Source organism: Ambystoma mexicanum, chromosome 1p (assembly GCF_040938575.1).
Source record: "Ambystoma mexicanum isolate Mex_15411 chromosome 1p, UKY_AmexF1_1, whole genome shotgun sequence".
Taxonomy (NCBI): Eukaryota; Metazoa; Chordata; class Amphibia; order Caudata; family Ambystomatidae; genus Ambystoma; species Ambystoma mexicanum.
The window spans coordinates 606,801,084-606,825,698 of NC_090921.1; positions in this window are offsets into that span (position 1 = coordinate 606,801,084).

The following is a 24,615-nucleotide window of genomic DNA, read 5'->3' on the forward strand; positions in this document are numbered from 1 at the left end:
GAAACCTATACCTGCCGTAGACCTGGTCGTCAGGCATCCCAAAAAGGCTTGTCCGTGGTGCGAAAATGCATGCCCTGGCTATTCTCCTCCTCCTGCGCTGTCCCACAATCAGTGCAGCGACAAATGGGGCATTCATCGTAGCTGTATATACACGTTTGTTGTTTGCGCGCACTTTTATGCTGTGCGCGGGAACGCCTCCGCCTGCCTTCGTGTGGGCGGACGCGTTGACGCCTGTGCACGTCTTTTGCCGTGCGCGGGTTTCCCGTATTCGGATACGTGGTAAGACTGTAGGTCTGAGTGTCATCGCGTGTGATCGGAGGGGAGTGAGCGTACACGCGATTGGCCTGGGTACGTGTGTTTCGGGGTGCGCGGGAAGTTCCACACGCGATTAGCCTGGGTACGTGTGTTCCGGGGTGCCGGGAACTTTCACACGCGATTGGTGGAAATCCACGTGTGTTCTGTCATCACGTGCAATGAGGGAAACACCCGCGCGCGTCACGTCACAGACGCGCTCACGCGCTAAGGGCCTTTGGTCCAATGAAATCGCATATGCGTGCTGCCGTACATACGCACTAAGGGCCTTTCCTCGAATTACACGCTGACGTGCAGATTTTTCACATGCCAAATCACTCCGTATCAAGCTGGCCACGCGTAAGCACACGGAAGACCACGCTCCTGCCCAGAAGGCCGAACTACTGCCCCCCAGAGCACCTGCCATCTGCTGCTGCCTGACTGCCTGCTGCCCACGTGCCCTGCCATTTGCTGCCTGCACATCAGCCAGGGGTGCTGTTGCTGTGACCACCCCTGCTGGAACCGAAGACTCCCGACTGGGATTCCATCGCTCCACAGCCCAGCCCCAGGACCCAGTTGCCCACCCACTCCTGCCTCTGGGGTTGTCATGTCGGGGCAAACACCATCTGAGACCACTGACAACCCCCGGCCAGAGAGGCAGAGGGGCACCAGCTTCAGTGCCACCGAAGTTGGTGTCCTGGTGGAGCAAGTCCTGGGGCAGTATGATGCCCTCTTCGGAAGTTCCCGCGCCGACAAGGAAGGACGGACTCGGATCTGGACTGACATTGTGACTGCCATCAACGCGGAGGGGGTGGCAGTCCGCGACTTACAACATGTCAAGAAGCGCTGGGAGGACTTCAGGTCCAGGACCCTGAACAAGGCCCGGCGCCTCTTGAAGGCAGCGGATGCCAAGGGCCACCGGGGCCACTTGTCGGAAGAACAGATGAGGGTCCTGGAACGCATATCCCCAGCGCTCCACGTCCAGGTCCTTGAGAGGCAGACCCTTCTGGAGTCGAGCGGTGAGTGTACATGCATCCTGATTGTGACCAGTGCGTGTGGTGATTATTCAGTAGTGTGCAGGTTGCACTTCTGTTTGTATGGTGTCGAGTATGGGTGGGGGTGTACAGGGCCGTGGGGCTAACACATGCGAGGGCTGGTATGTGTGAGACATGGATGGTGCTTGTGTGTGTAGGCTTGCATGCCAAATGCAGTTGTGTGGGCACACATGTTTGGATGAATGTGTATGTAAGTAGACATGTCCGTGATGTCACGCATGTATGTTGTTTTCGGCTGCATGTATCAGCACTGTGTACATGTGCATGTGTGTGTATTTGACAAGGGTGCAACAGTGATGCAACATGGATGCATGTGACAGCGGTATGTGGAAGCCTGATTGGCAGATGTGACATGGATGCTCGTCTGAACACTGCGACACTTGGCAGAGGTGTACACATGCATGCAAGTGTGGTGGTGTGTGTACATGTGTGGTGCACTTCCTGTGTTGCATGTGATGTCTGGCTCACCTTTGGCTGCTCATGCTGTTGTATGTGTATGGATGGTGCTGGCAGTTGCGATATGGCTGTGGTATGGCTCATGTGTGCGAGTTGAAATGACATGTGTGTTGGGGATTGTGATGACATGTCTGAGGTTTGCCAATGCCACTCATGTACAACTGTCATGTGTGTATGTGTCCATTGTACAGTGCCCTGATGCCTGTGTTTTGTTTCTCCCTGTCTGCAGCGTCAACTGATGAAGAAGGCGGAGAAGGTGCTGTGGAGCACAGCGGCGGGGATCCCACCGCCAGCCGGAGACGCAAGGCCCGGCTCCCCTCCCATGTTGTGATCTCGTCGGGGAGTGAGGAGTCCGGTGCCGCGTCCCAGGCCGCAGCTGCAGGGGGGAGGTCCAAGAGGCAGAGGTTGGAGTTGGACACCTCGGCAGCAGAAGGGGCAGCTGGGACCCCACAGGGCCCAACAGGGGAAGATGGCACGGAGTCATCCAGGTTGGTGGGGGGTTTGGTGGAGGAGGAGGCCGTGCAAGCACCAGAAACGGGGTCTGGAGGTGGGGATCCCACTGGTGCTAGTGGTGCAGTGCAGGACCAGGGACAGGAGGCAGCACAGGCCGCCACAGAGGTGCCTGCGTGCAATCCTGTCCCTGATCCTGTCCCTGCATCATCTTGCACCAGCAGGGATGCCTACGTCCAGAACCGTTTTCAGGCAGGGGATGAGCTCATGTCAACTGGCCTTCCTCTGCCTGCGGACGTGGCTATCCGGGTCCGGGTTGAGCCTGTCCTGGCTGGTGTGGCGTTGCGTCAACGGGCCATGCGAGGTGACCTGCAGTCTTTTCATGAGGAGACTGCACGTCATCTTGAATGGCTCGTTGACCACGTCAGCCTGCTGGGACAGGTCACCCAGGCCGGATTCCTCCGTCTGATGGGGCTTGCTACGACCCCCTCCTCAACTGGACCCCCTACGCGCCAGTCGTCCTCCGTGCCATCTTCCCACCCATCAGTCACCTGGGTGCCCTGTGGAGCTGCCTCTGACGGTGCGGCCAGGCTGGTGGAGGAGGCATCCCTGCCACAGTCGGGAGTCGGACGTCCAGCAGGGGTGGCCACATCTACTACTGCACCCCAGCCGGCGGAGGATGTGCAGGCAGCAGGAGGCAGTGCACGGGCAGAGGCACAGCAGCAGCAGCAACGTGGTGGGAGCCATGAAGGCTCAGGGCCTACAACATCGGAGGGGCAGGCATCGGCCGGAGGGCAGGAGGACCCAGGACAGAGAGTGTCTTCCGTGTGGCAGCGGTTGGGCCACGCCATAGATGCGGAGCGGCAGCGGGCGGAAGAGGCACGGCTCACAATGGTCAGGGCGGAGAACTCCATGCGGAGGGCCCTGAGGAGGGCTAAACGCCTCGAGGCAATCCGCAGGGGTTTGGAGGTGGACACGTCGACGGCCCTGCGGACCCTCGGGGCCATGGAGGAGGACCGCCTCTGGGACATTGAGGAGGAGTTCGATGATGCCCTGGCCCGGGACATCCACAAGTGAGCCGTGAAACTAGCCCGCTGCCCTTGTACATAGTTATGTAGGTAGTGTTAGGTTTCATTTTTGTTTTGAATTTATTTGGACCTTTCGGACATTGGTCACATTTTTGTATATAGTTTATTTTATTAGTTAGTGTAGTTAGATAGGTTTCCTTTCTTTTGTTGGGATAATGGACCCTGGCTTGTTCCCATGTACATAGTTCACTGTTGGATTGTATTTATTTTTTCACATTTTAACCATGGAGCAATGGCTTTCTTTTTTATTTCCCATTGGATTTTGTTTTGTGGACATTGACTTTGGACAACATTACTTTGGAATTTTATTTTTGGTTTTGCTTTTTTTCACGGACATGCTTCTTTTAATTTTTGTACATTCACATTTCTGTTTCTTCATTTTTGATTCTATTTATGTTTCCTTTAATACATATTTTTTTTGGTGAACTTCAATGTGTGGTATCTCATTGGTTTCATGCATTTCATGATATGTGTTTTGAGATTCACTGACACCCATTGGGTGTATGTGAGGGAAATGTGTTTGTTTCGGAACTTGCAATTGGTGTTCTGTGATGTAATTGCAAATTATGAGTGGGTGGATGCAATACTCGGGTGGGTGTTTTGCATTTGGAGGCTGACCATAGGGACCAGGGATCTAGATTGTGATGACATGTTGGCTGGGGAACATGAGTTGCACATGGGTGGGGGCCTGCTGGCAGGTGCCCCACAGTGCTGGGGGGTGGGGGTGGTGGGAAACATGAGTTGGACATGGGTGGGGGCTTGCTGGCAGGTGCCCCACAGTGCTGGGGGGTGGGGGTGGTGGGAGACATGGGTGGGGCCTGGTGGAGGCTTCCCCTGGTGGCTGGGGGGTGGGGGTGCTGGGAGACATGGGTGGGGGCCTGGTGGTGGGTGCCCCTGGTGGCTGGAGGGTGGGGGTGCTGGTAGACATGGGTGGGGGCCTGGTGGTGGGTGCCCCTGCACTGCTGGGGGGTGGGGGTGGTGGGAGACATGGGTGGGGGCCTGGTGGAGGCTGCCCCTGGTGGCTGGGGGGTGGGGTGGTGGGAGACATGGGTGGGGGCCTGGTGGAGGCTGCCCCTGGTGGCTGGGGGTGGGGGTGGTGGGGAACATGTGTTGGACATGGGTGGGGGCCTGCTGGCAGGTGCCCCACAGTGCTGGGGGGTGGGGGTGGTGGGAGACATGGATGGGGGCCTGGTGGAGGCTGCCCCGGGTGACTGGGGGGTGGGGGTGGTGGGAAACATGGGTGGAGGCCTGGTGGAGGCTGCCCCTGCACTGCTGGGGGGGGTGGGAGACATGGGTGGGGGCCTGGTGGAGGCTGCCCCTGGTGGCTGGGGGGTGGGGGTGGTGGGGAACATGAGTTGGACATGGGTGGGGGCCTGCTGGCAGGTGCCCCACAGTGCTGGGGGGTGGGGGTGGTGGGAGACATGGGTGGGGGCCTGGTGGAGGGTGCCCCTGGTGGCTGGGGGTGCAGGGGACATGCGTTGGTGGGCAGTAGTGCAAGTTGACATGTGGGTTGGCTGGGGGGCATGGCCATGGTGGATGGGGTGCCTGCAGGACATGTGCAGGGTAGGCCCCTATGGTGTGAGCCACCTGCAGGGGCCGTGGAGGGTGTAGAGGGAACACCTGGGAGGACCCACACGTGCAAGTTACACACGCGTGCAATTACCCCTGTAATACACGTACCCTGATGAGATCGCGTGTTGAACTTCCCGCGCACCCCTGTAATACACGTACCCTGATGGAATTGCGTGTGGAACTTCCCGCGCACCCCTGGAATACACGTACCCTGCTGATGTTGCGTGGGATACTTCCCCCGCACCCTGAAATACACGTACCCTGATGAGATCGCGTGTGTAACTTCCCGCAAACCCCCGAAATACACGTACCCTGATGTGATTGCGTGTGTAACTTCCCGCGCACCCCCGAAATACACATACCCCGCTCAATCGCGTGTGTAACTTCCTGCGCACCCCCGAAATACACGTACCCCGCTCAATCGCGTGTGTAACTTCCCGCGCACCCCCGAGATACACGTACCCCGTTCAATCGCGTGTGTAACTTCCCGCGCACCCCCGAAATACACATACCCCGCTCAATCGCGTGTGTAACTTCCCGCGCACCCCCGAAATACACGTACCCCGCTCAATCGCGTGTGTAACTTCCCGCGCACCCCCGAAATACACGTACCCCGCTCAATCGTGTGTGTAACTTCCCGCGCACCCCCAAAATACACGTACCCCACTCAATCGCGTGTGCTGCTCCCCGCGCACCCCTGTAATACACGTACCCTGATGAGATTGCGTGTGGAACTTCCCGCGCACCCCTGTAATACACGTACCCTGATGGAATTGCGTGTGGAACTTCCCGCGCACCCCTGGAATACACGTACCCTGCTTATGTTGCGTGGGATACTTCCCCCGCACCCTGAAATACACGTACCCTGATGAGATCGCGTGTGTAACTTCCCGCAAACCCCCGAAATACACGTACCCTGATGTGATCGCGTGTGTAACTTTCCGCGCACCCCCGAAATACACGTACCCCGCTCAATCGCGTGTGTAACTTCCCGCGCACCCCCGAAATACACGTACCCCGCTCAATCGCGTGTGTAACTTCCCGCGCACCCCCGAAATACATGTACCCTGCTCAATCGCGTGTGTAACTTCCCGCGCACCCCCGAAATACACGTTCCCCGTTCAATCGCGTGTGTAAGTTCCCGCGCACCCCCGAAATACACGTACCCCGCTCAATCGCGTGTTTAACTTCCCGCGCACCCCCGAAATACACATACCCCGCTCAATCGCGTGTGCTGCTCCCGCGCACCCCTGTAATACACGTACCCTGATGAGATCGCGTGTGGAACTTCCCGCGCACCCCTGTAATACACGTACCCTGATGGAATTGCGTGTGGAACTTTCCGCGCACCCCTGGAATACACGTACCCTGCTGATGTTGCATGGGATACTTCCCCCGCACCCTGAAATACACGTACCCTGATGAGATTGCGTGTGTAACTTCCCGCAAACCCCCGAAATACACGTACCCTGATGTGATCGCGTGTGTAACTTGCCGCGCACCCCCGAAATACACGTACCCTGCTCAATCGCGTGTGTAACTTCCAGCGCACCCCCGAAATACACGTACCCCGCTCAATCGCATGTGTAACTTCCCGCGCACCCCCGAAATACACGTACCCCGCTCAATCGCGTGTGTAACTTCCCGCGCACCCCCGAAATACACGTACCCCGCTCAATCGCGTGTGTAACTTCCCGCGCACCCCCGAAATACACGTACCCCGCTCAATCGCGTATGTAACTTCCCGCGCACCCCCAAAATACACGTACCCCGCTCAATCGCGTGTGTAACTTCCCGCGCGCCCCAGAAATACACGTATCCCGCTCAATCGCGTGTAACTTCCCGCGCACCCCCAATGTACACGTACCCCGCTCAATCGCGTGTTTGACTTCCCGCGCACCCCCGAAATACACATACCCCGCTCGATCGCGTGTGTTGCTTCCCGCGCACCCCCGCAATACACGTGCCCCGCTCGCACAGGCGCAATTGCTGTATGTTGCCACTTTTGTGATGCGCTGGGACTCTACCGCCTGCCTTCGTGTGGCGGATGTGTTTCAGCTTGTGCGTGTCTTTGGCTGTGCGTGGCTTTGCCCTATTCGATTCCATGAATACGTGTGGTTCGAGTGCGTGTGGGAGTTCCGTCGGCTTCCCTGCAGTACATCCCCAGTTCCGCCCTTATTTTTGCGCGTTGTTCCCCATTCCGCACGTTACGCACCGTGTCCCGCCCACTTTCTGGTGTATGCGCCGAGGTTGTGAGCGTCGCGCACGCCTTTCGGGATGTTGCAGTGACTTGTGCGCCATGCACGGGTTTGGCGCACATCCCGAGGTGAACACGCGCAGGGACTTCCATGAATCGCACGCGTGCGCGTGCGCCTGTATTTTTCCGCTTGCGCCTGCTTGCGCCTGCATGCGCGAAGATTTTCGGCGCACGTTTGTTCCATGAATCGGTCCCATAAGGTGTTAGGTCTGAATCCAAATGTAAGAGATGCCAATGTTTGGAAGCAAGTTTGAACAAGGTTGAGGAGTCTCTTGTGAATTGAGTAATTATAGAAAGGGGCCTTTGCTTAATGTCAGCATGAGGTTTGGTGCCCAGTAAGTCCACCTGTTTCACTGATTGGTATTTGTGGGATGCTTTATGCAGTGAAGAAGCTGGGTAACCTCATTGCCTGAAATGAGTAGTAAGTTGTATACATTCAGATTTGAAATCAGTATCCTTTGAACAATTCCTCCTCGCTCTATAAAATTCACCACTAGGAATATTAAGTATAGTGGCTTTTTGATGAAAACCTTTGGCATGCAATACAGCATTAACAGTTGTGGGTTTGCTCAAGGTTTGAGTTTGAAGTGCATTGTTTTCAACAAAAATCTCCAGGTCAAGGAAAGTAATTTTGGTTGGACTTGAATGACCAGACAGAGTGATTCCAAAGTTATTGTTGTTAATATAGGTAACAAAATCAAAATCATGAAATTAATTGCTAGTTCCTTGCCAGATAATAAGGATGTCATCTATATATCTTTTCCAACATACCAGGCTGTTTTGGAATTCTGGTTTATCAAGTATATGGGTTTCCTCAAAGTTTGACATAAAGAGATTTGCCAAAGAAGGTGCAAACCTGGGACCCATGGCAACACCTTTGGACTGCAAGTAGTACACATTGTTGAAGAGACATACATTATTTGTAAGTGCAAATTTGAGAAATGATTTGACCATTTGGATATGACAATGGTAAGATACTGATGTATTTCGAAAAATATAATCAATTGCTTGAATGGCTAGGTCATGATTGATATTGGAATATAGAGCTGCGACATCTAGCGTAGCCAAACGAAAGGTGGGTTGCCATACTATAGTTTGCAGATATTGGAGAACTTGTGTAGTGTCCCTAAGATAGGTGCTCATTATGGTGAGAAAAGGTTGAAACGCCTCATTGAGATATTGAGAAATGGCTTCAGTGACCCATCCGACGCCACTCATAATGGGCCGAACTTCTGGCAATTCATTGAAATGTTTATGGATTTTGGGCAGAAAATAGAGAGTGGGCATCGTAGGGTCAGTGATGGTTAGAAATTGTTTCTCATTGTCAGTTAAAAATCCTGAGGCATACCATTGGTCAATAAAAGATTGCAAGTCCAATACAATTTGCGTTGTAGGATTTTTGGTAAATTTGATGTAGCAATCTGGTGTTTCTAAGTGATTCAATCCCAACTGAATGTAATCATCTGTGTTGAGTATGACAATATTACCGCCTTTGTGGGCTTCCTTAATCGTAATAGTGTGATCTTCCTCCAGTTGTTTTAGAGCTTGTAATTCTTGTGAATCCAAATTGTTGCGGTGAGATAATTTAGATGGTCTATCCAATAGGCTGTGCACATCTTTAATCACCGCATTATGAAAAGTGTCAATAATATTGTCACTGCCAAAAATGGGTGTGAATTTGGATTTTTTTTTTTTTACATTTTTTTTATTGAAACTTCAGCTATAAGATCACAACTTAAGAAAGAAAGTCGGTCAAGCATAACTTTTGTTACATAAAAGAGAAAACCTTAAACATCTGAAAACTTCTTACACCCATCCATCAAAAAAAAGCATTAACAAAATGACATTGAGTCATGTTTCCACGCAATATCTTGGTTGTTTTGGACTGAGAGAATACATAAACCTGCAAGGAACAGGTCCAGTTATCAGATAAAGTCTTGATCAGCAGTTCGAGTGCTAATAAACTTAAACAACTAGATTCAAATTTTATAAGTGCCAATGCAAGGAAGAATTGGTTAGCTAAGCCTCGAGACGCAAGCAAAGAGAGTCCAAAAAGTTGACAACAGCACATGTCATTTGTATATCATGTCCAGCAATCACACGGCCCCACCAGTTTGCCATGTCACCGTCAAGTGGGGCATATTTCCCAAGATGGCATTGTCGTTGAATATTTAGCCCTGAGCATGCCGTCACCAGATGTTGCGACGATTCTATGGCATCAAAGCAAAATTGACAGATGTTATCTATGGTATCCTTGTTCCTGCGTTTCCACAGCATTTCTTTAGTCTGGATAGTATTTAGCCGGAACTTCAAAAATGTTTCACGGTAATGTGAATCAGGACATTTTACCAAATTTCTACAAGGTTTTTTCAACTTGTGGACACTAGTTTCTGATTTCAGTGTGGATTTCAATGTGCTTCGATGATCTAAATTACAGATCCAAGACCAATTTTCAAATTTCTTTTTTGCCAACTGTGGCAAATTAATTAGATCGTCGATTGATATATCTGCATTGGTTAGCTGGTTGGCCAGGGCTTGTTTCCAGGCATCCAGCAGTTGATTATTGGCAGCTTCATGTTTCCCAACTAGAATTTGGTAAGCAGGTCTTGGTGCAGCAACGCACATTTTCCTCCATGCGCACAGTGATTTCCAGGTTACCACAGAGTGTAGGGAATTCAGAGATAATTCATAACGGATCACAATAATGGATACGTAGTTTGGGAGTCTTAGAGCGCGCCTCCAGAATATTGCTTCAAGTTTGTGCCACGTCTGTTCATTTAAATTCCAGCCGGCCTTAGCACCAAAGGCAATTGCTGGGATTACGTTTTGGACATAGAATGTCAAAACTGGAGACAGACTGAATTTTCCGTATTCGCTGTTAATCTTGGCTCCTTGAATTGCAAACTGGTTCATCCGTGCAATTAAATCTTGCCTCCAATAATGTTCGTTTATGGAGTTATTAAACATGACGCCAAGATAGCGAATAGACTTCACTGTTGACAAGATTTTATTCTCGATAGTCCATTTGAAGGCTTCGTCTTTGCGAGATGTTATTGAACCAATAGCCATTATTTTGGTTTTGTCAACATTCAGTTTCAGATCGTTTTGTTTTAGATAGTCGCTGAGGTTACTCAGCAGCCGTTGAAGGCCAATCTGGGTGCGGTCAATTAAAACAAGGTCATCTGCATATGCTATGCATTTTATTGGAGTGTTATTGATCTTAGGAGAAAAACACTGAACCTGGTTCAAGCTGGCTGGGATGTCTGCAATAAAGAGCTCAGCTGCCATTGGGCAGCCTTGCTTCACTCCTCTATGTGCAAAGATTTTTGGTGACAGGTCGCCTTGGTTATTTAGCTGTATTTGTATTGATGTGCCCGAGTGTAAGACTTGTATCGGCTCTAATATGGATCTCGGGCAGTTCCAGTTTTTTAATTTTGTCCAGAGCAGCTCGCGGTTGATCATGTCAAATGCTTGACGTAGATCGATAAAGGCAAAGAATAGTTTTTTTCCTGTCTTCACGGTTTCCAGCTTTAAGATGGTTAGTATAAGTAAATTGACATCAACACCCACTCCCTTAGTAAAACCTGTTTGTCTGATGTCCAAAATGTTTTCGTTTGAAGCCCATGCGTCTAATTTTTGACGTAGGTGCGAACCCAAGATTTTCCCAATAGTGTCCATGAGGGCAATCGGGCGATAGTTGGTTGGTGTCGCTCGATTGCCCCGCTTGAATATTGGAACCACGATTGCCTCCAGCCATGAATCAGGCATTTGCTTTGTTGTTTGTTTCGTTTTTAGCAAGGCTTCAATTAAGATGGCCCATTTCCGAGCATGTTTTTTCAACATGATATTGGTGATCATGTCGGGTCCTGCGGCAGGAGAGTTCTTCAAGTTCTTAATCATGTTTTCTATTTCAAGAGCAGACATCGTCACCTCCCAAACAGATCCGGATAGCTTTGTATCCGTTTGACGTTCTTCTTGGGGCAGCTGATAAACTTCAGAGAAGTGCTCTACCCAGGTTGCACTATTTATTGCATTAGATATGTGCGCCGAGCATCGAGAGTTACCAGAGTTTAAGATGTCCCATATCTGACGGGTGTTTTTGGTCACCAGTATTTTCATCATTAATTCGGCCTTGTTTTGTTGAATAATCATGTTATGAGATTTCAGCCAGTTACGATACACTTGGCGTCTCTGTTTAATTTTTTTTCTTCTCTGCATTGTTAGAGGAGCTGGAGAGCCTTTTCAGCAGTCTTATGTCGGCTCTCATCATTTTCTTTTGATCAGAAATGATTTTACTTGCCATATGTTTATGGGACATTCCCATTGATCTTGCTGCAACTATGGTAGACTTCATTTTGCTAACCAATGGCGCATAGTTGACATTTTGATCTTCATAAAGATTGAAAAACTGTGCACTCAATAATTGGAGTTTAGGTCCGTTTATTCGCAAGCGGTTGCCCGCAGCATTAACTGAAATGGGGATTTCATAGTGTCCTTCTGAGAATGACCACGCCATCGTGCATGAAAGGCGTAAGAGGTCATGATCGCTGTTATGCATTTTCTCAACATTCAAATTGGTTATCTTGTCCACCATATTTTGAGACACCCAAAAGTAATCCAGGATACTGTGAGAGGTGTCACGATGCCAGGTTGCAGATGGGGGCACATCGCCCTTGACATTTCCATTCACCAAATGGCAATTTCGATTTTGAAGGGCCTGCGACCATGCCTTGCTTCGGCTAGAGAGCTCATGTTCGGCCAGTGGTAAGTATAACTGTCGAATGAAATCAAAGCCAAACCAAGAGCAGTTAAGATCCCCACAGCAAATTATAGACACATTTTTGTATGTTCTGACAGCATTGTCTATGAGACTAGTAATGGCTTTTAAGAAATGAGCTGTGCTGATTTTATGAGGATTCCAGTATCCATTGATGATCAGAAGGTTTTGCCGATCTTCTTTAATACCTCGAGATGTTTGCATGATAATCCCCTGAATGAAAGAATTTGGATTGGAGACTTCCAAAGTTTTCCAGTAATTAGTGACTTTGATCATTGTAAGTAGCACAGAATAGGGGCGACCTTGTAGGTTTTTTACTGCGGGGTTTAAATGAACTTCATAGCCGTCTCTCGTTGGGGCCTCAATAAGCCACGTTTCTTGTAAACATATTACAACCACTCGTCGAAGATCAGCGTCAAAGGTGTTAAAAAGATGCGTGAACCCTCTCGTGTTCCATGATAGGAACTCGCACTAGGGTTCACGGCTAGTTGGTCATGGCTATTGTCTCATGTCACGGGAACGTGAGTTTTGGTTATCCCATTTTGACTTTCGGCTACTCTGGAGGTTTTGATTGTGCCTTGATGAAATTTCAGCAAGCGACTGCCTTAGCTCATTACGGCTTATGGTGGCATTGGTCTTTGATGGTGGCGAGAGAGTGCAACCATTGGAACTCTTTGTCTGTGCCGGAGGTTCGATTGAGATGTCGAAACCAAAATCCAGTAGCTCATCAGAGGCACGCATGATGGTATTGCGAACAGAGGCGGAAGCAATGTGTAAAATGACCTGATTAGCCGTACGTCCTGTTGGATATTCGACAATCTTGATGTCGGATGATTCAATTGTGCGTAGTGATGGAATACATTTGAATAGTCTCATCACATTGGCACGGTTTAGATTAACGTCATTGTCATCATCTTAAATATTTTGAAGGCGCAATTTCCCAGTTTGGGCAATTAAAGAAGAAGAGAGAGTTTGATGAGCTCTGGATACGTAGTGCACCTTTTTACTTTGTTGATTTTGGGTACATTTAGGGTTCCATCTTGATAGGTGTTCAATTGGATGCACACGTTGTTCTCGAGCTCTAGAATCTTCATTTCCCACACAAAGAGAGAGGACCGCAGGCTTGGACCTTTGATTTATGTTAAGTTTTGACGGACCCTGGACATCAGTTGGAAGGAAATGTGAGTCTTAATTTTCACTCGCATTATGTCTCTCAAGTAGGTTGTCCCGGTGTGAATAGGTAGAAAGATCACAGAGGTCTATTTCAGAGCTACTGTCTGTACGCTCAACTGTCCCACTCTCAGACTCTGTTCTTCGCCTTTAGTTTGCGAGGCGAGTCGCTGCGCGAGTTGGTCTTGCATGTTTCACTGATGGGGCGGAGATTTTGGCCACAAACTCTTCTGGTTGGGCTGTTCGAGTGAACAGCCCCAACTTTTTCGGCGATGATAAATTTCTGATACATTTTTTTACTTTCGATTTATCAATTGCAACACGAGAACGTTTAGGATTGGGCTTATTAGAGACCCCTGAGCTCTTCATAGTTTGTGAAGTTTTGGTTAATGCATCGAACTGAGACGCAGTTATAGATTTCGCAGTTCCCATGAAAATGCCAAACGAGTTTGACGAACACTGTGGAACTGAAAACACAGAGACCTGACTCTTGTCTTTTGATAGAATTACTGCTGATTGTTCCGCATTAGAAGGTGCTCCTTTTGGGCTCTTATTTGGAGTAGGGATTTCCTTCTCGGTGTTGTCCTTGCTATTGTTTAAATTTTTTTGAAGCTCGTCAGGGTGCGACTGACAGCCTGGAAGATTAGAAGGCGGAGTTGGTTGGTTGGGATGCCCATTTTGAGACACATTCAAGGATGCTGGAGACGTAATATCCGAGCTAGGTTTTTGCCTGGCCGACGAGTTTGTGAGATTGTCTGTCGCACATTCGATTTTAGACTCTGTTGTTCGCTGCCCTGACGTTTTGGCGGTTAGTGGATTTTGCGGTACTGAGTTGGAGGAAGCAACATCAACGTTATGCCGCATCCACTTTAGGGCGTCCAATAGTCCTTCCGACAAGGTGTCATTTTGGCAGTGGTGACGTGCGGCTAAGTCAGTCAAACGTTCCTGCCACCGAGTGGTAAGATCGGCTTCTCTCGAGATCTGGTTTTTAAGAAAATTATGAAAGTTTTCGGTTTTCACCATTTTGTCGGATAAGGCTGCAATTAGAGCTGTCTGGTCTTTTAGAGCATCATGGGTCGATTCATAAAGTTTTGTAAAGGGACTCATCGCCATCGAGGTCGCAGCAAGCACATTGTTGTACAGCTGTGTGGCAGCTGCAGTCGAAAGACTAGATTTTTGGGATGACGATGAAGAGCCATCAGTACAAGAGTGTAGGCTCGAGGAAGTGTCCTCATGTGATGATGGTTGGGTGCTCGATTGAGCTTTTTTCGAGTGATCAGGCAATTGTTTCTTCAACAAGGAAGCGCTAGCTCTGGGAGTGCTTGAAGATGCTAAGTTGATTATTCGACGACCTTCGACCACACTGATATTTGAAGCTACATTCTGATTTGTTTCAGAGTCTCCATTGGCAAAGCCAAGGGAGTGGGTAGTCAGGTCGATTCCTTCAACATTTGATGGTGAAAGGTCTTGCCGAGGATGAATTCCCGGAGTGACCAAGTCAGTTGATTCACTTGGATTGATCTGTGGCATTGACCGAAGACAAGATTGATGACGTTGATCATAATATGTTATTAACCTTTGCTTTGCAGTGGCATAATCAGCATCAAGTTGTGCCATCAGGCGTAGTTCACATCCTTCAATACTGAAACTGCTACTGTTTTTTCCAATATTGACATTTTTTCCTACTGTGTTTAACTTAGTGGTCTTGATAGGTAACTCAGATTGGACTTCTTTGGGATGACCATTTTTTTGCCCTTTAGAAGTTAGTGGAAGAGGGTCAAGATCTTGATGATTAACAGGTTTTAAAGGTTCCTTTCGAATGTTCACCACGAGTGTTGGTCTAAATATGTTGTGAGTCTTTGTCCTTGACGCAGAAGGTGTAATCGACGTTATATTTGAAATAGTACAGTCCGTAAATATGCGGGTACCTATCGGAGCACAAGGTTTACTAGTGTTTTCTGTGATCGTTGGGGTGCCATCATTTGACGACAGGGTAGTTAATGGAACCAATATTGCTGACGTGTCGGGGGAAATAGACAAAGTTTCACTCAGGTCGGATGTTACAGGTCTGCTGATTGCAGCACTAGGAGTGGCTATATGAGCAGAATAGAGGTCGACTGAGATATTCACAATTGGGGGTTCGGCTTCAATCATTTCGACATCCGTCAGATCAAAGGGCTAGTAAAAAACTTCCGGGCTAGTTGCCAAAGGAGGTATGTGCATATTGTTTTCGTGCAAGGGTAAGGTGGAAAGCTGTGCAACTGGTGTAACTAGTGTTAAATTTACCTTGTACCCAACAGTCTCATTTTGCTTTATAGTTTCACCAAGTGCTGATGCTAATGCTGGAGACAATCGGGCAGGAGAAGGAGGAATTGAGTCAATTGGGTCAGCCACCCAAGGAGGCTCATCGCAGGGCTCATGTGGTTGTAATTGCATGTGAGTGACGGGAACTTTGTTTGCAATGTTAGTTTCATTGTATCCGATAAGTTTGTTTACTTCAGCCGCTACAAGGGGCAAATGTGCGGCTGATGACGAGCTTCTGTCATCGGATGTTGGATGCATGTGTGAGAGAGAGGGGGGGAACGCAGTCGTCTCCACAGGGCCAGAAAGCCCATCACCCCGCTCACTTACCTGAGCCGTTTGGGAACCGGTCGGCGCTTTCATTGCAGTCCACGGATTTAACATCCGCCGATGCTGGAGCGTTTTCCTCCTGGTCTGTGGTCCTGAGTTCGCGGTCATCAAGGGCACCGCTCTCCGCTCTCCAGCCAAACAGCTTAACAGCACCAGCCCTTCTGCCACCAGGGCTTACGCCGCGAGGGCGGTTTGGCCAGCAATTTATGTTCTGATGTGGTCACGTGATACGTCACGTGCGCGTGATCAGCCCCGCCTCCTCCAGGAAGCAGAGAGCAGCAAGAGCTCCTGCTCGCAATGCTGCTGGGCTCACAAGGTTAGAAACAGCCTTCACAAACAAACGATTTCCAAAGCGCACTTTCAATGGTAGCAGGTACTCGCCCCTCGGGCGGTTTTGCCAGCAATTTATGTTCTGATGCGGTCACGTGATACGTCACGTGCGCGTGATCAGCCCCGCCTCCTCCAGGAAGCAGAGAGCAGCAAGAGCTCCTGCTCGCAATGCTGCTGGGCTCACAAGGTTAGAAACAGCCTTCACAAACAAACGATTTCCAAAGCGCACTTTCACTGGTAGCAGGTACTCGCCCCTCGGGCGGTTTGGCCAGCAATTTATGTTCTGATGTGGTCACGTGATACGTCACGTGCGCGTGATCAGCCCCGCCTCCTCCAGGAAGCAGAGAGCAGCAAGAGCTCCTGCTCGCAATGCTGCTGGGCTCACAAGGTTAGAAACAGCCTTCACAAACAAACGATTTCCAAAGCGCACTTTCACTGGGAGCAGGTACTCGCCCTCGGGCGGTTTTGCCAGCAATTTATGTTCTGATGCGGTCACGTGATACGTCACATGCGCATGATCAGCCCCGCCTCCTCCAGGAAGCAGAGAGCAGCAAGAGCCCCTGCTCGCAATGCTGCTGGGCTCACAAGGTTAGAAACAGCCTTCACAAACGAACGATTTCCAAAGCGCACTTTCACTGGTAGCAGGTACTCGAATTTGGATTTGGGTTTGAGCTCAGTGATATCTAAATGTCTGGTTTGTACATTAAGATCTGACATTACTTGCTCCCTGTCAGGAGGTGAGTCTGTAGTGAGAGATAACAAAGTTTCAATATGATCAATGTCCCGCATGGTATGTTGGCTAAGTACAGGCAATGGTGGTTTAGAAACATGTTTTTCACATGACTAGCAAATTATTTTTTTATTTCAATTTCCTGGTGAACTTAAAAAGGTCTATCTGAAATTGAACATAATCCGTACCCTTAGAAGGGGCAAAAGAGAGTCCTTTGTTAAGGACCCTGATTTGGTCATTTGTCAAAATATGATTGGATGGGTTAACAACTAGGTTGGGATGATTCACCTGGTCAATTTATTCCTGGCATTGGTCCTTGTTAGAATTGGTTTATTTTTCCCTTCTTAGATTTGCTTTTTTATTTTATTTTTTCAGGTAGCAATCATATCATTTTCACAAACTAATTTGTTTCTTCGTGCATCAGGACACACGCTATGTAGCAACTTCCCACATGCACATTACCAATTTTTTTTTTTTAAACTTTTTCTTTAATATGACTTATCTCCAAATAGTTTTTATTAACTGGAATGTATTTTCTGTTTCTGTTTTTGGATCATTATGGTTCTTTTCTACTGGCTTCAGCCAATTACTAAACACTGGTATGATTTTGTTGTTACCCTTACAATCTCTTTCTTTTTATTCTTTCGTAACTTGGTTGTCATATCATTTGCGTATGTTTTTTCATTTCATACATGACCGTATCACTATATTATGTTATCGTTTGGTTTATTGTACAGCCTTGATAACGACCGGATAGGTCGAAACACGTGTCGGCTGTTCCAAGAACAATACATTGTGCATAGAAGCTAATGAATATGTATTTCTCATGGACTTCCTAACTAAATCTCTGGATCTGCGCACTGTGCTCACCTTCATTGTTTAGTTTCTTCCTGCATGGTGGACTCTGCGTCTAGTCTGGAGTGCGTGTGGCAGCACAAGTTAGAAATAACGACACGTGCTGGCATCGCAGTGCCTTGTAGAGTGGTCATTGCACTCACGTGCCTCTAAAGACATGGTGGCCATCTTAGTGTGTACATACTGCGGCCTGGTAAAAGAGGCTCAGGGTCTTCATTGTTCGACTTAGATTCAATTTCAAGGAGCCGAAACATATGACTACAGTGGGAATGTTATAACAAAACAGATTAACCAAAAACTGGGCATCATGCGGGCAGCAAAGCTTTTTATATGAATGGGCTAGGTACCACACGTGGCTATCGTGCAATAGGCAGGCTAATTAGTGAATAAAGAGACCCCATTGGATGGTCATATTGAGGCCCCTTCTGACGGAATCCAATTTGTGGATCCATTTATGTTCTGTTTTACGAAGGATCGTATTACAGTAACCTCCCCTTGGGGGTTCATTGATGGTTTGGATGATACTCTTTCTACTCTTTTCTTATTATTTACCGCCCTCTTGGTCCCCTCAGAACATTCTTTGATGACTTTGATTATCTCCTCAGCCTTATCTCCCCTAGTCCCACCCCATTAATAGTACTAGGTGACTTTAATCTCCATCTTCCCTCCAACCCTCCTGACTCTCCCCTTCTATCCATTCTGGACTCCTACCTTCTTACTCCTCTCCCATCCCCTCCCACCCACCTATCTGGCTCCACTCTTGATCTCATCTTTACCTCTTCATTCACTGCCTCTCCAATATCAACCCTACCTAACTATCTATCTGACCAGTCCTTACTTTCTCTCTCCCTCACTCCTCCCACCTCTCCCCATCCCTCCCCCTCTTCCTCTACTTCCTTTTATCGGCGTGATCTGCGCAACTTTGACCCCTCTCTTTTCCTTGCCTCCTGCTCCTCCTCCCTCCCCCTCTCTCTGAATTCTCCTCCCTCTCTGCTGATGATGTGTCCTCCACCCTAACCTCTTCCCTTCTACTCTAGACCTTCTCTACCCTCTCTCCTCATTTTTTCCTTCTCGCATACCTGCCCAATCATGGCTCACTTCTCACCTTTCCTCCATGCGTTGTTTCCTCAGACGCCTTGAACAACGCTGGCTCAAACACCCCTCCCCTTCTAACCAATCCACTTACGTTTCCTATCACTCTCTCTATGATAACTGTCTTAACTCTGCTAAACGTACTTACTTCTCTGACCTCCTCCACTCTCAATCCTCTCACCGCCGCCGAATCTTTCAAACTCTCACTCGTCTTCTCTCTCCTCCTACTCCTGATCAATCCATTGCCTCTCCTCTCTCTGCCTCTGATCTTGCCAACTTCTTTTTTAATAAAGTCCTCAACCTTCGTCAAGACATCCTTTCCTCCCCTTCTTTCTCCCCATCACCTCCTCCTTCCCCCCTCCCTCTACTATGTCCTCCTTCATTCCTGTTGTTCAGTCTGAAGTTTCCCTACTCCTATCTAAAACCCATCTTCCTCCTCCCACTAACCCCATTCCTACCTCACTTAATCCCAAAATCTACCCCCTCCTCATTCCCTACCTTACCTCCTTCTTCAACTCTTGTCCAGCTACTTCTACCTTCCCATCCTCCTTCAAGCACCCCACTATCATCCCTATTCTCAAAAAACCTTCTTCTGATCCCCATCTAGCCTCTAACTATCGCCCCATCTCCCTTCTGCCTTTCTCTCTAAACTTCTCAAACGCATTGTCTATACTCCACTCTCCTCCTTCGTCTCCACTCTCTCTCTTCTCCCCCTTACTCAATCTGGTTTCTGTCCTCACCACTCCACTGAAACTGCCCTCACGTCTGTTTTTAACTCTCTCTCCTCTCTGCTCACTACTCTAAGCACTCCTCCATACTTATCCTTCTCGACCTCTCTGCTGTCTTTGATACTTTTGATCACTCTCTACCCCTAAACTCTCTCTCTTCCCTTGGCCTCAAATACTCTGTCCTCAACTGGTTCTCCTCCTATCTTTCCAACCACACCTTTGCTGTTTCCAGGGGTGGTAACACCTTCCCTATCTATCCTCTCAATCATGGCGTTCCCCAAGGCTCCGTCCTTGGCCCCTTTCTCTTCTCACTCTACACTTCCTTCCTAGCTCCTATCATCTCCTCCTTCAGTGTATTTCACCATTTCTACGCTGATGACACCCAACTCTTCCTCTCCTTCTCTTCCTTCACCTCTGACATCCACTTTAAGCTCTCTTCCTGCTTTTCCGCGATTAAATCTTGATGTCCTCTCACTTTCTAACTCTCAATGCGGACAAAACAGAAGTCCTTTTCTTCCATGCTAAGACACATCCTCCTCCCTCCCCCCACCATCTATTCTCTTCTCGCCTTCTCATCTCTCCCCATGCCTGCAATCTTGGCGTTCACATTGATTCTAATCTCACCCTCTCCCACCATATCTCTCTCACTGCCAGATCTTGCTGCTTCCACCTTTATAATATCTGTAAAATTCGTCCCTTCCTAACCTCCCATGCTACTAAACCACTAATCTCCTCCCTCGTCTTCTCTAGACTCTTCTATTGCTCCACTCTCTTTTTTGGTATTCCTTCAGCTCACTTAACCCCCCTTAAATCTATATACCACTCTGCTATCGGATCCCATTTTCTTCTTTCACCATATGATTCCATCTCCTCTTCTCTCTCCTCCTTAGGCTGGCTCCCCTTTCACTCCCAGTTTAAATTTAATTTCCTCTGTCTCGTTTTCAAATCCCTCTATGGTTTTGCTCCACCCTACCTTTCCTCTCCTCACTTTCTACACCCCTTCTCGCCCCGTCCGCTCTGCCGATCTTTTCCTACTCACTCTTCTTCCATCACCATGCGCCTCATCCCACTTCCGTTCCTTCCAACTTCATGCTCCTTACCATTGGAATCGTCTCCCTCTCCCTATCCCCTCTATCTCCTCCTACCCCTCTTTCCACACTCCTCTAAAATCCCATTTCCTCCAATCCCCACCATGACATCTTCTACTACCTCTCTCTCTTGGTCCTACCACCCATCCAAACTCCTTCTTGTTGCCTCTCTCACTACAGTCTTACACCACTCATGTTACACCTCAGAATTCAAGTAAACTGTTGTAAATTGTTGCATGTACTGCTTTCTGTTACTTGATTCACATGTTGTTTTACAATGCTTATTGTATTCTTTTGGTCCTCATGTAAAGCGCTTTGGCGTAAAGCACTATATAAACATGTAATATATACAAATACAAATAGACCAAAATAACTCAGTTGGCTTATGGTTTTCTCGACAAAATGGACAACCATTGGTTTTTCTACCAAATGTTTTTTTCAAACAAGACTTGTGTTCGCAAATTCTGAATCTAATCTTGCATTTAGTTTTCCCAATATAGATTAGTCCACATGGACACTTAATCCCATAAATGGCCCATTGTGTTTCGCAATTGGTAAAAGTTTTGTGTTCCCAATTCAGGCCATATAACTCAATGTATTTCATTCCACTTAGTTAATTGCGCTGCTAGATCCAAAACGTTTTTTTGAACAGACAACAAATATGTTACAGAGCTAATGTCAATCAATCAACTAGCTGAAACGTAGGTAGTTGTGTAAGAGTATTATATTTGAATTCTTCTGTTAAGAATACCAGAGAAGTCTGCCGACATGTGTTTCGATCTTCAACAGTCTTTCTCAAGGCAAGACTCAAACTGATTTTTCCATCGTCCCGTGTCTCGTTGTAAACTTCTACTAGTTTGACCAATTGTATTAAGTGGTCCGGTGTGCCTGTTGCTTTCTCATATTATTGCTTGAAAAAGTTGGTGTGCGACGTTGCGTGAAAAAAGTGCATCAATCAATTGGGGTGGTCTGAAATATTCTGCAGTCGGTGCTCCAGCGTCTGGTTTCTTCTACATCTCGGTACACGCGGTTACGCAGTTACACAACTACCTACATTTCAACTAGTTGATTGATTGACATTAGCTCTGTAACATATTTGTTGTCTGTTCAAAAAAACTTTTTGGATCTAGCAGTGCAATTAACTAAGTGGAACTAAACCCCTCCCTGTTAAACTTTGTTCATTTGCCGTAGGCCTGAGGTTCCTACTAGTTCCACTACTTTGCAGCAGCTAGTGGTGTTTGTATAGGCAGTTCCAACTTTCAGCCTTTTTTGCTCGAGCGCTTCCATTAACTGGCACACCTCATTTCTACTGTTCACTCAATGTATTTCATGTCTTTTGTAAGAGGGCAGACTGCGCATCAGCCGCATCTGAAGTGTCCAATGACTGGCGCGAGTGCCCATTGAGTGGTCTGAGTATAGGGTGCCTGGCTCTGATGTTCATATGTATGGACAAGCATTTGTTTGAGGTTGCTCTGTCTTTTAAAGGCAAACGTAGGTGTTTCTGGGTTGAAGTCTGGAGTTTTTACTATGTTCCACTTTCGTAGAATAGTTCTCCTGAGTGCATTACTAATCGGGCTGAAAGTAGTCACACATGTAATTTTGTCTGCAATCGTTCTAGGCTAAATAATCAAGCATTTGTCTCTGTTGGTATTGTGAGCTCGTTTCTTTGCATCTCAGATCACTTTGTGTGGATAACCACAGTGTTTAAGTCATGTAGGGAGTTCTTTGCTATGAGTGTCAACATTTGTGATTGTCCTGCAGTTTCTGCGAATTCTTAAAAATTGTCTGAAAGGGAGGTTGTCTTTGAGACTAAGTGGGGGAAAGCTCTCGTAATGGAGCAAGCAGGCTATTTTTGTCTGTTGGTTTTCTGTATAGTGTAGTTTCAAACATCTCAAATGTGGGGCCGAAAAACAGTGTGTTGACCTTTTGTTTGACTAGATTCTGTATTCTTGCTAGTCTGTTCCCTTTAGGAATCATCTCCTAAGCCACAACGAACCACACTGTTGTACTGTGAGATCTACCAACCCTCATTGGAAGACTTAAATTGTTTCCATCCACATGACCGCCCTGAGTCTGTCCCACGTCTCCATTCTCTGGCATATCACTATCTAGTATATGTCTGGTACAAGAGGTTGTGAAATGTGTGACCTGTCTATTATTACATTTTCTTTTGGATTGTTTATATTTGGCGTACAAAACTGTATCACTACATGTTTTTTGGTGTACTAACCCCCTGGTGTGAACAATGTTTTCTCACCTATTATCTGTGTTTTCATTGCCTTACGGTGCAAACTTAACATTTGAATGGTTACCGCCGTTTTTGGATTTCCTTGTGATATATTGATGTTTTTATGCTTTTTTGAGAACGTGGATCAATACATTGTTTTTTAACAGATATTCCGGTACACGAGCAGATATTGTTTGGCTCCTGCCCGTGGAAGTTGTAATTCATACTAGTGAATGCGTATGAGAGAGGCGTAACCTGTTTGATTCCTAAAAGGAAATTGTGACAAGGAATCTAGTCACAAACACACACTTACTCTAACATATGTTTTCTATTCACAGATTAACATCAATACCCCCTTGGCTGATTGCTATTATAGCACAAAATGTGAGATAGTGTCAAATTTAATATACCAGGTTGATGGCAACATTAACGCCCCCATGGCTAACTGCTTTTAAAGCATGTCAAATGAGATGATGTCCCACAATGTATACACACGTTACAATGCAGGATTTACCCACACATACAGGCAAAATCAACGCTCCTGTGTCTGACTGCTTCTAAAACATGTCATATGAGATATTGCCAAGAACACAATCTAATGTTGAAAGATCTCCGTTCCATACACAAACACACGTCATAAATGTTAATGCAGTGTACTTTCTCTTTTGGCTGCATTTCTTTTTCCTAAATGTTGTATAATGATCAGACCGTGGGTAGTGTTGTAACCTTAGCTTTATTGGTAAGAACAAGCGGCAGCATAAGTAATGGTATTCACAGGACACAGTTAGCTTCACTGCATTGTGACGGCCAAGTCTCTGGGCTTTCTTATAGTCTCTAGGGCTAAGGTGGGTCTCTGGCTCCACGTGCAGTAGGAGCGCCGGGAGCTGCTTCCTGCAGTTTTCCACGTTTCTCGCTTGAAGTCTCGCGAGATCTCAGCGGTGCCGTGTCTTGCGAGTAGTCCTTCACTAAAGACATTCTTAATGCATTTAAAAACATATTAAATGTTTTCTTCAACAAGTGCTGCATTTCTACAAGATCAAGACCATTACGTTTTACCACAGCATGATAACATGGCACATTGATGACACGTTTTACACCTTTTCCCTCTATGGGATTGCTTACTGAGTCGCGCACATAAACCTGCTTTCCCCAGTATGTATCACTTCAGCCAAATGCCTACAGCACACGCACAAATGCATGGATGGCAAAATACAGTATAACCTAATAGACAGGATGAGCTGCAAAGCATCCAAGCAATGCGAAAGGCATCTAAATTGACAACATCATTATAATGAAACGGATATACGCTCCGTGCAGAAACATCAACGAGCGCATAAGCTATACACGGGAAACCTCTCCAGCCTGCGCCGGAGAACTCCTTCCTGAGCCTCCTCCAGTTCTTCAATACTGTTGGAGCCCGGGCCGCCAGCACACCCGAGGTTCTTTCCTAAAATCGCTCAGAATGTGCAAATCCTGACGTCATCATACCCCAGTCAAGGGCGGGTGCGAACAGAGCTCTATCTCCGTCAACTTCACCCTGTGCCTGCCAGGCGTCCTGTGCCTGCCAGGATGACCCTAGCGCAGAGACACAGAAACACTCTCTCTGCACTGGCTTCCTTGCCAGCATAAGCATGCAGAGGCCGCCAGACTGCGGTAGGTCTTGTTGGGAGTTGGTCGGGGCCCCCATGCGGTCCCGTAAGCCCACGCACCGCACAGACACACACACACACACGCGTCTTTGCAGTTCGGGCTTCCCGGTCGCTCTGATGTGGCCGGGAACGCCCTGTTTATTTATGCAGCACGCAGCGGCGTGCAACG